The sequence below is a fragment of the Vespa mandarinia genome, unplaced genomic scaffold (assembly GCF_050613455.1).
Source record: "Vespa mandarinia isolate Hongniang unplaced genomic scaffold, ASM5061345v1 scaffold_46, whole genome shotgun sequence".
NCBI lineage: Eukaryota > Metazoa > Arthropoda > Insecta > Hymenoptera > Vespidae > Vespa > Vespa mandarinia.
In genome coordinates, this window is record NW_028197180.1 from 206,474 (window position 1) to 222,544 (window position 16,071).

The 16,071-nt window shown below is 31.6% G+C and overlaps 1 pseudogene; it reads right to left on the reverse strand.

The window, feature by feature from the left end:
- Positions 1–32: 32 nt before the first annotated feature.
- Positions 33–2,748, reverse strand: LOC146872133 (rab GTPase-activating protein 1-like; annotated as a pseudogene).
- Positions 2,749–16,071: the final 13,323 nt, after the last annotated feature.

Sequence of the window (16,071 nt, forward strand, 5' to 3'; positions counted from 1 at the left end):
ATTATTTACAAAGATTACAATAAACTAGCAACTTAAGAATTAAAACTTCGGCAATCTGCAACTTCTACTTTAAATGCTGCATAAACTTTACGCATTTTGTTCAAAGAATCATGGCCTAAACTATCGGTCCCATTGAGAAAATCATGCACTGGAATAATTCCGTTGATGTCCCTCAATATAACACATTCTCAGTAACATTTCTGTTAATTTATTTCATATACGTTTCGCTAACAATATCGCATTTCATTATATATTATACATAATGTCACATAAACAATGTAAAAGCAAAGTGGTGGAGTATGGTGGGAAATTAATCTAATATGATAAACCTAGTAATCATTGTTCTATATTTGTACATCATCTCTTGGGAACTGAATCAATTACTTAAAAGTTGACATACCTCTATGCGTTATGTTCCATGAATTCCTTGTTTTGTCAGTAATATTAAAAAATCGGACAGTTATCATTTTTTCCCAACATCTCCACGGCTTGCCAATTCATCTGCAGAAAAATCTTTCGATACCTCTCCTGTTCAGCATAACATTTGTTCATTTCCATCTATAGGTACATAAATAAAAATATATATTATTGACATTATAGAAATTTTATTACATTATATTATAATAAAATCTGAATATTATATCATAATATTTTTAAGACCTGAATTTATTCTCACCGTGAGATTTAATGTGACGACGCATATTGTTGAAGCTCATTAAAGAGCAATATTTTTTCTACTCCTAACCAATTCTTCTGATGTTTCTATATCTTGTACGTCGTAATGAAATTCCATCGCCAGATATTATCTGTATTAAAAAAGTCAGCCTTAAAAAATTTATAATGCTAATAATTTGTGTAATGATAGGAATACTACTGGATGTGAAAAGCAATTTACGTTTTTAGAGATAAGAAAAATTATTGTACTAAATATCTCTTATTAAAGTAAGAAAATATATCATTTTTGGAAATACTTCATCAGGAGAATCGAATCAAACTAATTTCCTGGTACTTCTTATAACTGAATCAACTGCTATTTTAATGAATATTTTGCCCTCTCTTGATACCCCTATATTAAGAGTTTCCAAAACTGGGTTAGCTGGATCTCCCTGGTCATATATATGGTAAAAGCGATCCTGGAATGATGAGCCAATGCTGACTTGATGTAACAATAACAACTATTATAAATACGACATACATGTCTATTAAAAATATTTAGTAGATTCACAGGCAGAAGAAATGGTTTGATGTCGTATAATTATTTAAATCAATTTTATATCAATTTATTGTCAAATTAATATTGTATACCATTTCAAATTAACGCATATTGCTATGTTTCACCTCACGTCTAGTGTTATCAGGATAACCAATAAATGTTTCGTCTACAATAATTATACACCGTTGCTTTCTGGATACTAGTTGTATAATCAAACAACTATGCGTTACTAAATTAATCCAACCTTTGAAATACTTCCTATCCTTAGGAACTGTACTACTTCATTTTTGCCAACTTCCTCCTTTACTTCCACGATAATTTCATGAATAAATACATGAGAATTAAATGTTTCATCGCCTGAGTCATAATTATTATAGTCAAATACTGTTAATTAATTTGTCATTGGTCGTTGTGTTCTGAGGAAGGATTTAGAAAAAGAATCTGACTCTTGTCCATCCTGCGTACAAATGATTAATTAATAATGAATTTTGTGGTAATCGAGAAAAGCAATGTAATTGATTTTAATATAACACTTACTGCGCTTGGTATATCACATCTAAAAACATGATATTGATAAATAGCAGTTTCCACGCTTTTACAATGAGACCCTCTGAAAGTAAAGCACGCGGGACAAAGTCCGGAACTTTCTCCACGTGAATAAATTGAAATTAATAATATTTCATATTGGGTAATTATTTGCTAAATGACAACATCGTATAAACTAGACAAATCAAGATAATTATGTATTTTAATCTATCGTAAAGTACGTTTTATTATATCGTAATTAAAAAAAGAACTTCCACTTCAATTTTCATCTTTAGCATATCGAACTTTTATCCTAAAAAGTTCCTTGGGATCTACTTTGTACAAAGACTGAAATTTTAATACCCAGTTTAGGATATTGTTCGGCATTTAAAATGTTCATATTACGTTGTATTTCACTTTATGATTTTGGTGCATTCACTGCTGCAGCTCCCAGATACGTAACACGATTGAAAATTATACATTTTTGTTGATCATACTGTAATTTGTTTAATTCTAAAACAAACATATTTTCCTTTTGCAACGTTTAAATTTACTTTTATATCAAATCTACTGAATCTGCTTAGTCGTACAGTAAATACATATACTACCATTCCTCTTTAAAATCATTTGGCTTCATAAATTCTTGCATTTCTGTAGCATTTATACAGGAACTAACTTTATAAAATTTCCTCTCTCCCCTTTTCTTAGCAGTTTGTGGACCAGGATACGTTACATTTTAATCTCTACACACCGTTATTGAATCTTCCCTTAAAACCTTCAGACATTTGAATGAATAAATAAACAATCATATATCTTGTAATTTTTCATATGATTAACTCTCTTTTCATACCTCATGAAGATTACTTTGCAGATCATCGAAATTTTTGCTATTGACAATTTTTAACATCGGTTTGACAAGTAACCTTCGTTGTACTTTATTCACTCAGGAATTCCTATTCATCGCTGCTACCAACTGATTCCATAGTCTTGACACTAATACTAAACTACATATTTATATCTGGAATGAACGTGTTCTATATATTATATACACATTGTAAAACCAGATAAATCATTGCGCTCAATTGGCTAGAATTAAATGAAATATTATGTAAAAAAGTGAATAAAAGAGGAAGAAAACAGGGCAAAGAGAAATGTCTCTACTTATATTATTACCCGAACATGGTGATAATATTGCTCCTTAATTATTTAGACAGAATTTTAATATTTTCGGCTTAAAAGTCCATAAAAGAACATAATGAAACATTATGGTTTACGATTCGACATTCATTGGAGGTAAATAAATATGATGAGACAAAGAGAATTTTGTAATTCGATCACAGTTACGATGAGAATTCAAGCATAGTATGTTAAAACGATGGAAAGTACTAGAATTAATGTTTCAATGCAAATCTAGGAAAAGAAAATTGTGCTAAATAATGATTGCTTGCGCGAATTTTGGTACGACATAATGGCACGAATTGTTAACCAACTAAAAACTACGGTATTTATCTTATTCCCAATGTCTTGAATCATATTATTCGCATTGTTTACACATCCCTTCAGAAATACGCAATATTCCCTAAAATATACTTCATGTTCATCTCCTATTATGTCTCCAAATACAAATGGTGATTATTATCTTCAGTTTTACTATTAGCTTATTATGGAGTAGAATCAATATTATTGTAACTTTCGCTTGGGCGTTCGGCTGCGATTGAAGGATCTATCGTGGACTTCGTTTTATTTCCTTGAAATTTCGATTAGATTATCTCGCTAACGCTAATTTTGTAGTAGAGTCAGCTTTACTTTAACACACACGTCAGTATCGCGGAGGTGTTTAAAAATCCTAACGAGGATTATACTTTAATTGCCTGAAATTCAAAAAGCACGAACGGTCGTGCTAAATAATCCGTTATATTTGACGGTGAGGATATCGGACAGCTATTAGAAAGAGCGGTCCACTACATTTCCTGTTAGTAGGGCAAATTGAAAGCACCCCAATTAGAAAGGCATCGAGCATCGATATCGCGGTAGGTGGATTTTAGAGTTGAGTTAGCGTTAGCGCGTGAAATTCCATATAAAGCACCATACACGTAGTAAGATTAACGTCGATATTTCTTGGGAAATCTAATTGTAAATTATGTAATGCAAGTACTATCGTGCCAATGGTTGCATGTCATTACGCATTTTCATAATTTCTCCTTCTAATATCCTAAGAGACATTAAAATACTCTTATTTTACAAATCTAATCATATTACATTAAGTTAAGTAATGATTAAACGCAAAAGAATTCTAAAATAACTTCTTAGATAAATATTCTGAAAAGTTGCGTCATCTTATTAGTTTTATTCATTTTAATGTGCTCTTAATTATCTTAGTAATTAATTTAATATCTTGATCGTATAAAAAATTATTTCGTTAAAGGACAACGGTGGAAAAAATTAAAACAAAACGTGGCTCCGAGCTTGCCTTGAGTGAAATAAGTTTTTCTTTGTCACAGGACGACCATCTCCTTTTCACCAACACTAGATAATGAAACTTTCAGAATCGGCGTAAGAGAGAATAAGACGAAGTTAAGAGAAACGAAAAGCGAAGACGAGACTGCTCGACGCTTGGGTTGTTGCCACATAGAATGAATATGACCTTCCATCGTTCTCAGTTGTGTTCAGCATTCGACCCTGTCAACGGCTGTTCTTAATATTCACCTCTCGAATTTTTGCCGATAAGTACTGATAATTTAATTTTTCATTTACGTTAAAATTCTTCTTATCTGAAAGTGTTCAGCATAATCATATTTATTTTATTAATCGTATGTTCTGCTTTACCTTCACTAAAATTTGTTCGTTCTTACATAGTTTCAGTGAAGAACCGTTTATTAAATAGTATTCATTTCAAATTATATTATATATTTACATACATGAAAATATTGGCGCGAAGTTTATCGAGGAATGTATCGAGAGTATGCACGGTAAATAATATTCCAAACGTTTTTACGGTGTACAGAGAATAGACAAGCAACGATAAATATTCGTACGATGGATATCAGCTTGACAAGCATTTGTGCCGTCCTCGATGATTTCAACTAATTGGTAGATTGCTCCATTATAAACACCTTTCATATAATAATTCGTAGTTAAGCACACGACATATAAGAAGTTACGAACACAAATTTAGACATGGTCGCATATAAAATATATTCAGGAAAATGTAATCGGTTTGCTGAAAATTTTTCCAATCGAGAAGAAAATCACGTAGACCTCGTAATAGAAATGCAGTAATTAGTACATATTTTATTCTTGTTTAATTCCAGCAATACAAAAGATACTAGGAAATGTAGTATGCGTTTAATAAAACAATACGTGACAACACGCTTTCCATGAAGGATATAAGACACCCTTCGTTAAAGCCAGACCATCTTTTCTCCAACAAAGATGTGACAGTGAATCTTTTATAATTGCGTTAAGAGTAAATAGAAAAAAAACATAAAGAAAAGAAGAGGACCAGAGCCTACTTCCACGTATAAGTTAATTGATTATAGTAGAATGCTAAAGTAAATTCTTAGAAAACTTTTCTATCGCACCTATTTCGTTATCATTCCTATTTATCCTTATTTACCCTTTCAATAGTTATTATTTAAAAATCTCGTATACGATCTTTTTGAATAGAATTACATTTATTTTACATCAGATTAGCGTCATTCTCGCGTCTATTTTCTCTCTGTTGTGCAGTTGCTAACTTTAGTTGTGTTTGCATGCCTTTCAGTTTTATATTAGTTACCTTTTAGTTGCTTCTTCGATGATACTAGAATCGTCATAGTTGTATTTTACCTTCGATTTGTTGATTTAGGGTTGAATATGTGTTACGTTGTTTTACGAGCATCATTTAAATCAGAATACAATCCGAATATAACGAAATACGAACATGTTACACTGCTAATTATATTTCAACATATAAAAGGTTTGGATATAGTAGATTTCTAAATTAATCCTCAGAAAACTTCTCTATAGCACTTATTTCGTTTCCTATTCAATTTATTCCCATTTTTTCTCCCTTTTATAATTATATATAACTTTCGGATAGGACCTCTGAGAGTAGCGTTGCATCTTGTTTGCTTCTTATTTGCGTCTGCTGTACGTTTAACCGAATTTCTAGTGTCTGCATGCTATCTAATTGCCATTTTTAAAACTCTTCATCACTAATTAGTTGCGTCTTTCAGCTTTACAGTTGTATTTTATATCTCTTGTTTATGTATTCGTTGCGTAATGAGAGGATTATATTTTGGATCGCATTCCAACTTGAATATATTAAAATACATACATTTTACTTTTCCGGTTATACAGAAACAGGTAAATAGAATAAGTATAGTAGATTAATAAAATACTTTTTTTGATAGCTTTATCATCGCATTTATTTCGTTGTCATTCGTATTTAAACTTATTTACTCTTTCGTTAACAATTATTTATAAGTTTCGGTTAGAATATTCGAGAATAGGTTTACATCTGGTTTGCGTCTCGGGTGCGTCTGCCTGCTTTATTTGTGTCCGGTTTGTTACACTTACCTTTCAGTTTCTTCTCAGTCGCTTCTTTGTTGCAATTCCATCTGTATTGTGTCAATTTAAGAATATCTTCTGTATCTGATTCGAACTCACATTCATATAATTACGTACATTTTCCTAATCATATTTCAACACATTAATAAATGGTATATAGTAGAATTCTAAAATAATTCGTATGAATATTTTTATATCGATCGTATTTAGTTGTTCTTCTTATGTACATTAAATTATTATCCTATTAATAATTATTCATTTGTATCGGGTTGGATCTTTATGTATAGGTTTGCATCACGTTTGCGTATAGAATGCGTCAAGATTGCTACTGGTGTGCGTTTACTTAATTTATTAGTATCACGATGCGTCTCAGTTTCCTTTTACTTATCTCTTAATTACTACGGTGTTGCGTCTGTATTTGCCACAATTACATTTTTCATCCGATTGGCAGAGACTGGCTTGCGCCTGGTAGTATTATTTCGATAACATATTCTGTATGTGATTCCAACTCTAACATATATATGTACGTACATTTTGCTTATCATACTTAAACACATAAATAGATTGGATGTATTATGATTTTATTATAATTCCTAAGAGAAACTTTCTACCGTACATATTGACTTATATTTTCTGTATATTTTTATATTTTTTGCTATTTATTATTATTTATTAGTCTTTTTGAAAACTTTTGAGAATATTGTAGCGTTTAGTTGAGGTCTTTCTCGCAACAACGTTTTGTTTTGGAGTTTGTTTGCTTGCTTAAGTAGTACCTGTATGCGTCTTACTTGCCTTTCTCCTAATTCTTAGTAACTTCATAGTTGCCTCTGTAAAGATAATAGTCGCATTTATATTTGTTAGATTGCATCTGCATTGCGTTACTTTAAGTATATATGTTGAGTCAGATCCTAGTACAAAAATATAAAAAGCTTATACTTTACACTGCTAATCATACTCCAACAGATAAAGAGGTTGGATATAGTAGAATTCTAAAGTAAATCCTTTGAAAACTTATCTATATCGTTTAAAATGTTGTCATTCCAACTTACACTTATTTTCTAGTATTTAATTATTATTTATAAATTGCAGGTAGGATTTTTAAGAATAGGGTTACGTCACGGTTGCGTCTAGTTTCGTTTAGCTTGATTTTTGTGTTCGTTTGCTTGTACCTAGTCGCTTCCGCATTCACATCAGTTGCCTTTTATTTACTACTTAATTTCTTCTGTTAGCGATAAAATTGTACATCACTTCAGATCGTATTCGTTGCATTATTTCATGAATTAATTTTGAATATGATTTCAAATCTCGTTTTATCAAATCTCGATTTTTAAAAAAAAATTTTATTTAAATAATCCAACAAAGATTCAATCGAACTCAAACTGTAGTATGTAAAATGCTACTGTGACACTTCCAGACGCAACTAAGAAGTAACTAAGAGGTAACCAGAAGGCAACTGATACGCATGCAGGTACAAATAGTTCTGTCAAACCCAATCTAGGCGCAAATTAGAAACGATCCAAACGCAAGCAAAACGCAAACGTGATCAAACTCTGTTCTCATAGGATCTTCTAGGGTCTTATACGTATTAAATAATAGTAGTGTAAATATGAATGAGAAGAAAATAAATGCGACAGAAATATCTTTTAAGAAATAATTTTAGAATTCTATTATATACTATCCATTTATACTTTGAACATTTTTCATAGATAATCATAATTAATCATATAAATATATTGGAAATAGAAGAATTCCATAATGATTACTCAGATAAATTTTCTATCCTACTTATTTTGTTGTCTTTCTTATATTAACATACTTATTCTTCAATTAATTATAGTTTGTAAGTTTGGGGTGGGACTTTTGAGAAAAGGGTTACTACATGTGTGCGTCTGGTTTGCGACAGGTGTGTTGCTTTATTTTTGTCTGCATGCGTTTCTGTTGCCTTTTAGATACCTCTTGGATTCTTTTTAGTTCCATCGGTGAGCGTCCTTTTGTATTTTACAATCGATTGATTAAGTTTGATTTGCTTCTTTGTTGCATTATTTTGAAAATAAGTTTAAAAACTGACTCAATCTCAAAAATATGTAAGAACGTATATTTTACACGTATTTTCAAACTTCACCGTACAAACAGGTCGCAGATATAGATGTAATAGATAGTGGAATTCTAAAATAATATCTTAGAGTTCTATTCTATCGCACTTATTTCTTTATTATTCCTATATTCTTATTTACTATCTTATTAATTATTACTTATAAATATCAGGCTGAACTTTGAAAATAGGTTTACATCACTTTTGCGTTAGGTTTACCTATGGTTTGAGTCAGGATTTCGCCTGGTTTGCGCCTAAAGAGCGATCGCTTGTTATAATTTTGTCTGCGTGCGTTCCAGATGCCTTTTATTCACCACTTAGTTTCATTTTAGATGAGCCAGATTTTGTCTTAGTTTCATTTTACTTTCGAATTGTTGAGCCAGGGTTGCGTGTGGGTTCCTTTATTTTAAGAGTATCATTTGAATCTCATTCCAATCGGAAAGTAACGAAGTATGTATATATTACACTGTTTATCATATTTCAACAGATGAAAGTATATGGTATAGTTTACTTGAAAATTAATACTTGGAATACTTTTCTATAGCACTTATTTCTTTGGCCATCCTATTTATTCTTATTTGTTCTTCTTTTTATAAATATTTGTAACTTTCGGGTAGGAGCTTTGTGCTTAGCGTTGCCTCTCGTCTTCATCTGGTTTGTTTCAGCTGTTCGTTTTATCGAATTACTTGTGTCTGCATGCATTTCAAGTACCTTTTGGATAGCTCTTACCTTCTTCTTACTTTAAGCCTCCCTTTGGATTTTACATCCCTTGGTTTTTTCCGCGTTGCATAATGCGAAAATTATATTTTCAATCTGATTCCAACTTGAATATGTCGAAGTAGATGTAGTTTACATTACTAGTTATTCTTTAAGATGAAAGTATGAAATATATACGAAAATAATAAAATAATTTCTAGGATAATTTTACCATCCCTTTCATTTCGTTGTCATTCCAATTTATATTTATTTATTCACCTGTTAATTATTATTTATAAGTTTCGGTTAGAAAATTAGGGAATAAGGTTTGTCATGTTTGCGTTTGGTTTGCTTCCGGGAAGCGCTTGATTCTATTTGTTGAATCTGCGTCCGTTCCAGTTGCCATTTTGTTAACACTTTATTACGTATTACTTACGTCTGTATGCGTCATAGAAGTATTTTACATGGGATAATTTGAGTCTGCGTTGCGTTGCTTCCAGAATATATTTTGAATCTGATTCAAATTCGAATATATCGGTGTACGTTCATTTGAAATTTCTAATCTTACTTCAACAGATGAATAGATACGAAATAGTAAAATTCTTAATTAATTCTTAGAAAACTTTTCAATCGCACTAGTTTCGTTGTCATTCATATTTATTCGGACTTGCTCTCCCATTAATAATTATTTATATCTCGTGTAGAACCTTTGATAACTGAGTTGCGTATCGTTTGGAGTTGATTTGTTTCAGATTTGCGTCTGTATTGTGTCTTTTCTGCGACTGGTGTGTGTTCACTTGTTTCAGATGTGTCTTCATGTGTTTTAGATGCCTTCTAGCAATCTGTAATTTTCTACTTAGTTCGTAGCATCAGTAAGAGTAACAATTGCATCTCTCATACGATTTGTTGAGTCTGTATTTGTAGAGTCTATACATAGTTGCGGTATTTCAGAAATATTATAGAATCATGTTCTAACTCGAATATATCGATGTATGTAACTATCATATTGCTAATCATACTTCAATAGATAAAAGTTTTCATATATTGGAAATTTAAAACATTTTCTTAGAAATCCTTTATGTCGCACTTATTTCGTTTTCATCACTACTTCTACTTGTAATTTATTTTTTTTCACATCTACTCGCTTATAAATTATTAAATATAATTCTCGGACAGGTCATTTGAGAAATGGATTGCGTGACGTTTGCACTGATATTCATCAGGTCTGTCTCTGTGCTTCTTCTGGTGTGTGCGTTTGCTTGCTATAATTATATCTGGGTGCATTTCAGTTGCCTTTTAGTCACCTTTTTCTTGCTCTTTAGTTGCGATTGTTACCGTTATAGTTGAACTTTACATTTGATTGGTTGAGTCCGAATTGTATTTGTGTTGCGTTATTGTAACTTTTTCATTGAATTTCATACCGACTCGAATATATCGAAAGCACATACATTTACATTTCCAATCAAAAATCAACAAATAAATAGATGTTCTTTAGTAGAATTCTAAACTAATTTCTTAAAAAACTTCTCCATGTAACTAATTTCTCCATATTTACTATCCTATTAATTAATATTTATTATTCTCACGTAGGACTTTTGAGGAAAGGGTTGCTTCTACTTTACGAATTCTATTGCACTTATTTCCTTGTCATACACATTTATTCATTTATCTTCAATTAATTATTTTTTAAATGTCTCGGGAAAGTACTTTGAGAATTGGGTATCGTTTGTGTTTGGTTTTTGTTAGTTCTGCGTCTCGGATACGTCAGGATTGCATCGGTGTTGAGATAGAGTAGCTTCAGAAATGCATCTGGGATTCATTAGAGTTTCTCAAGGGTGGAATTATGTTTAGTATATATCTTGAATATGATTTCAAATCGAACATACTCAAGTACTTATATTTTGCATCTATCATCAACTGATTAATAGAATGAACATAAAGGAATTCTAAAATTATTTACTAAAAAAATTTTCTATCGCACTCATATAATTGTCATTCCTTTTTATGCTTTTTTATTAACTTATTTATAATTATTATAAGTCTCGGGTATTACCTATTTAATATATGGTTGTGTCAGATTTGCGTCTGGGTAGCGTCGGGATTTCGTTTTATTAAGAATAGAGTTTGAATATAATTACAATTCGCATTTATGTAGGGCGAAACATTTTACAATGCAGATAATACTCCAACAGATAAATAAATTGGAAATAGTAGAATTCTAATATAATTTGTTAGAAAACTTCTCTATCGCACTATTTCCTTGTCACCTAATTATTTTTATGTTCTCCTCTATTAATTACTATATACTTTTCTCGGGTAGGAACTCTGAGATTAGGGATGAGTCACAATTACGTCTTGTGTGCGCTCGCTCGTATTATCTTTGTCTGCATAAGTTTCAGTTATTGTTTGTTACTTTTTAGTTGCGTCTCAGTTGCGTCTCTAAAAATCGCAGTTGCATCTAACAAACATTTAATCGCTTCAGGATTGCATTATTTCACAAATTATATTTTGAGTCTTATTCAAACACTTATAAATCAAAAGATATACATTGAAAATTTCTATGTATTCTTCAAAAGCTAAATAGTTTAGATACGGTAGAATTCTAAAATAATATCTTTTAAATCATTTTTATCTCTATTATTTAGTTGTTATTCCTAATTAGCTTTAATTAGTCACCTATTAATTATTGTTTATTAGTCTCGGATAAATCCTTTAAAAATGGTGTTACGTCACTTCTACGTCTGTATTGTATCTGTAGTACGTTTTCGTCCGGATTTTGTGTGAGTCAAGTTTGCGTCTGGATTGCGTCTGGGGTGCGTTTGCTCATATTAATTGTGTCTGCATGAGTTTGCTTCCGTTTAGTTACCCCTTAGCTTCTCATTTGCGTCTGCAATCCTCACAGTTACATCTTACATCTGTTTATTTGGGACTGCATGGCATTTTCTATAATATATTTTGAATCTGATTCTAGCTCGAATATATCAATTTACGTTCATTTAAATGTTCTAATCACATTTCAACAAACAAATACATTGGGTATAGTAAAATTCTAAATATATTTCTTAGAAAACACTTTCGTACGTACTTCTTTATCACTCATATTTACTGACCTGTTTATTATTGTATTTAAATATCGGATAGGACCATTGTGAATAGGGTAACGAATTCTTTGCGTCTGATTGGCGTCTGATTTACGTCTGGTTTTCTATCTCTTGTTGTAGTTTTGTCTGATTGCGTTTCTGGTGTCTTTCAGTTACTTCTTAGTGAGTTCTTAATTGCGTCTCTAAGCTTCATAGTCACATTTTACTTCCAATTGTACCAGAGTAGGACCATATTCTCTATTAGAATCGTTGAAAAAAGGATTGCAACATTTGTGCGTCTGATTTGCATCTGTTCTGCGATAGCTTGCAATATTTGTATCTGCATAAATTTCAGTTGCTTATAGTTATGTATTATTTGCTTCGTATTAGCGTGTGCTAGAGTCATATTTGTATTCTACATCCAAATGGTTGTGTCCGGTTGCATCTAGGTTGCTTTATTTTAAGAATATTTATTGAATCTGATTCCAACACGAAAATATAATAGTACGTATATATTAAACTGCTAATCATATTTAAACAGATAAATATATAGGATATGGTAGAATTCTTAAACAGTTTTTCAGAAAATTTTTCTAACGCACCTACTTCGTAGTTGTCCCTACTTTCTCTCGTTTACTGTCCTATTAATTATTATTTATAAATCTCGGGTAGGATCTATAAGAATAGGGTTGCATCACGTTTGAATGTGTTTGCGTTTAGTTTGCATCTGTTGTGCGACTGGAATGGACTTGCCAGTATTAGTTGTACCAGTATCCGTTTTAGTTGCCTTTCGGTTACCCCTCAAATGCTTCTTAAGTGCGTCTGGAATCATCACAGTTACACATTATATCCGTTTTGTTTCATCTGGGTTGCGTTCTTTCTATGATATATTTTGTGTCTGATTCCAACTTGAATACATCGAAGTACATACATTTCACATATTTGATCATACTTCAACCGATGAATAGATTGAATATATTAGTATTCTAAAATAATTTCTTAGGGAACTATACTATCGAATATATTTCGCTGTCTTCTCTTCATATTCATATTTACTCTCCTATTAATAACTGTTTATGTGTATCGGTTCTGACCTACGGGAATAGTATTGCAACTTGTTTGTCTGATTTGCGTCTGGTGTGCTATCGCTTGCTACTATTATGTTTGCATGCGTTTGTTTTGCCTTTTAGTTTCCTCGTAATTGTTCCTTAGGGGGGTCTAGATGTATCACTTTTACATTTATATTTGTTTGCTTGCTTTTGGGTTGCGTTATTTCTATAAGGTACTTTTAGTCTGATTTCATATTGAATATATTGTAGTGCGCATATTTTACAATGCTAATCGCACTTCTACAAATAAATACTTTATCAATAGTAGAAATTTGAAATAATCCCATTGAATATTTTTTTACCGCATTTATTTCGTTGTCATGGCTATTTAATCTTACTTAACGTCCTATTTAACCGTTTGACTGCCGAGAAATGCTTTCGCACTCTTCTTATGTTGTGCCAAAAATGCAAAGAATTTTTTTATGCCAAAAGATTATAAGAAATTTTTTGTGTAAATTCGAATGAATTATAAGTGCTTATTACCAATTTTATTAAAAAATAAACACAAAATTAATTAAAACAAATTTATGTAAATATCTGGTATTTCTTAATTTTTCTTGTTGGACTGCAATAGATGTAAGCTCATTGTATGAAAAGTGCTTTACATTTTTTCCCATACACGCGCATTTAGTGCCGCAGTTTTCGCATATGTCCGAAAAAATACGTCAGCAGCCAAATGGTTAATATTATTAATAATTCTGGGGTAGGACCTTTGTAAATTTGGTTGCGACATGTTCGCCATTGATTAGCGTCTAGTGTATGTTTGCTTGGTTTAGTTGTGTCTACCTACGTTTTAGTTGCAATTAAATTACTTCTTTGTCACTTCTTAATTACGTGTGTTAGCGTCACGGTTACATTTTATGTCTAAAATGATTAGACTGGATTGCGTCTCTGTTTTATTACTTGAAGAACATCTTTTGAATTTAATTTCAACTGAAATATAACGAAGTAAGTGCATTTTACATTGTTAATCATACTGCAACTGATAAATAGATTGGATATGGTAGAATTCTAGAATAATTTCTTGAAAAACTTTTCTATCGCACTTAAGTCGTTATCATTCCTACTTATTCTTAATTACTCTCCCATTAATTATTATAAATAAGTCACGGGTAGGAGCTCTGAGAATATGTTTACAATTTTTTTTGACAGGTATATGTCCGGTATGTGCTTGCATGGTTCAGTAGTCCCTTCATGCGTTTCAGTTGCCTTTTAATTTTCTCATAGTTACTTCTTAGTTGCGCCAGTTAACGTCACAGTTTCATTTTGCACACGATTGGTTGACTCTAAATTGTGTCTGCTTTTTTATTTTAATTTTTTGCACTCCGATCAATTCTGGACGTTAGCTACCAGTTACTCAGCGATACTTTGTAACAGAAATGTGCATTTACAGACCCTCGTATTATTTAGTATGGTTTCCGAACTAATTAATACACTATAATGATATTGGACTTATATGAATTGGTTGAAATCGAGAAATGTATATTTGCAAAAAATTAATATTTTATTTGATATTATTTTGTACAGCGTGATAAACTTTAAAACTCTCCCCAAAATGCATTGCAGACTGATTAGCGCACGTTTGACAATAATAAGTAGTTTGACACCTGCCACCAGATGTTTTCCTGTCAGAACAAACAATGCAATTCCACTTTTTTTGTCCCACATCAGGAATATGTAGTATATTCTCTAATCTATTGTCTGCAGACGATGTGAATGGACGCGTTTCTAGATTCACGAAAATCACCCTTCAACTGGCCTTGACAAACTTGTGGTGCGTAATTGGCGTCTTATAATTTGTTTGTTTTGAGATACGATAATTAATGTATGAGTTAATGACACTCATTTCCAACTCCCAAGTAATCCGTCACGTTGCGGTGTGTGTTCTTCCGTATCACTTTCAACGCTATCGATATCTATGCACTCTCTTCGTCGCCTTGTTGCTTGGACGATATCATATTTATGATTATAAATTTCACTATACAGTGCGTGCTATGTTTGTATACCGACATTCTTTCTACAAACTTGCCTTATCCCTTTATTCAAGTGGCGCGCTTGAAGTGCTTGGACCGTAGTGAGCACGCATAACGCGTTCTCGAATGACATAAAATTCGCTGACATTTCTTTGTATATATGTTAGTAATTTTATTATATTTTGATTTGATTTTTTGTGCCATTTTAAGAGAAAACTTCAAAGAAGCATGAATGGTTTAACAAGTTGCGCTGAAATAATTCAATTACCCGTAATGACTAATCAAATTTAATGTCTCACGAGAGGGGACATCCGAGTGATACGCTAGAATTACGATGCCCCCTGAGATGGGACAGATGAGTGTAAAGGGTTAAAAATTATTTTTGAACCTGATTCCAACTCGAATATATATATGTACGTACATTTTCCGTTGCTGATCATAATTCATCAGATAAATAGAAAGGGAATATTAGGAGTCTAATAATATTACTTAGAAAACTTTTCAAACGCACTTATTTTGTTTTCATTCCTATTTACTCTGACTTATCTCGTATTAATTTTTATGTATAAGTCTCGTTTAGGAACTATAAAAATAGTATTGCGTAGGGTTGCGTCTGATTATCGTCTAATTTGCTTCTAGTTTGTGTCTGTTGTGTTTGCTAGGTTTAGTTATCTATGCATGCGTTTCAGATAACTTTCAGTAACAACATTGTAGCTTCATAATGACTCCTGTAAGCGTCACATTTGCATATTTGGACAGATAGACTGAATCTGAACTGCATCTGTATTATATGATTTGAAGAATATCTTTTTAATTTGATTCTATCTCAAAT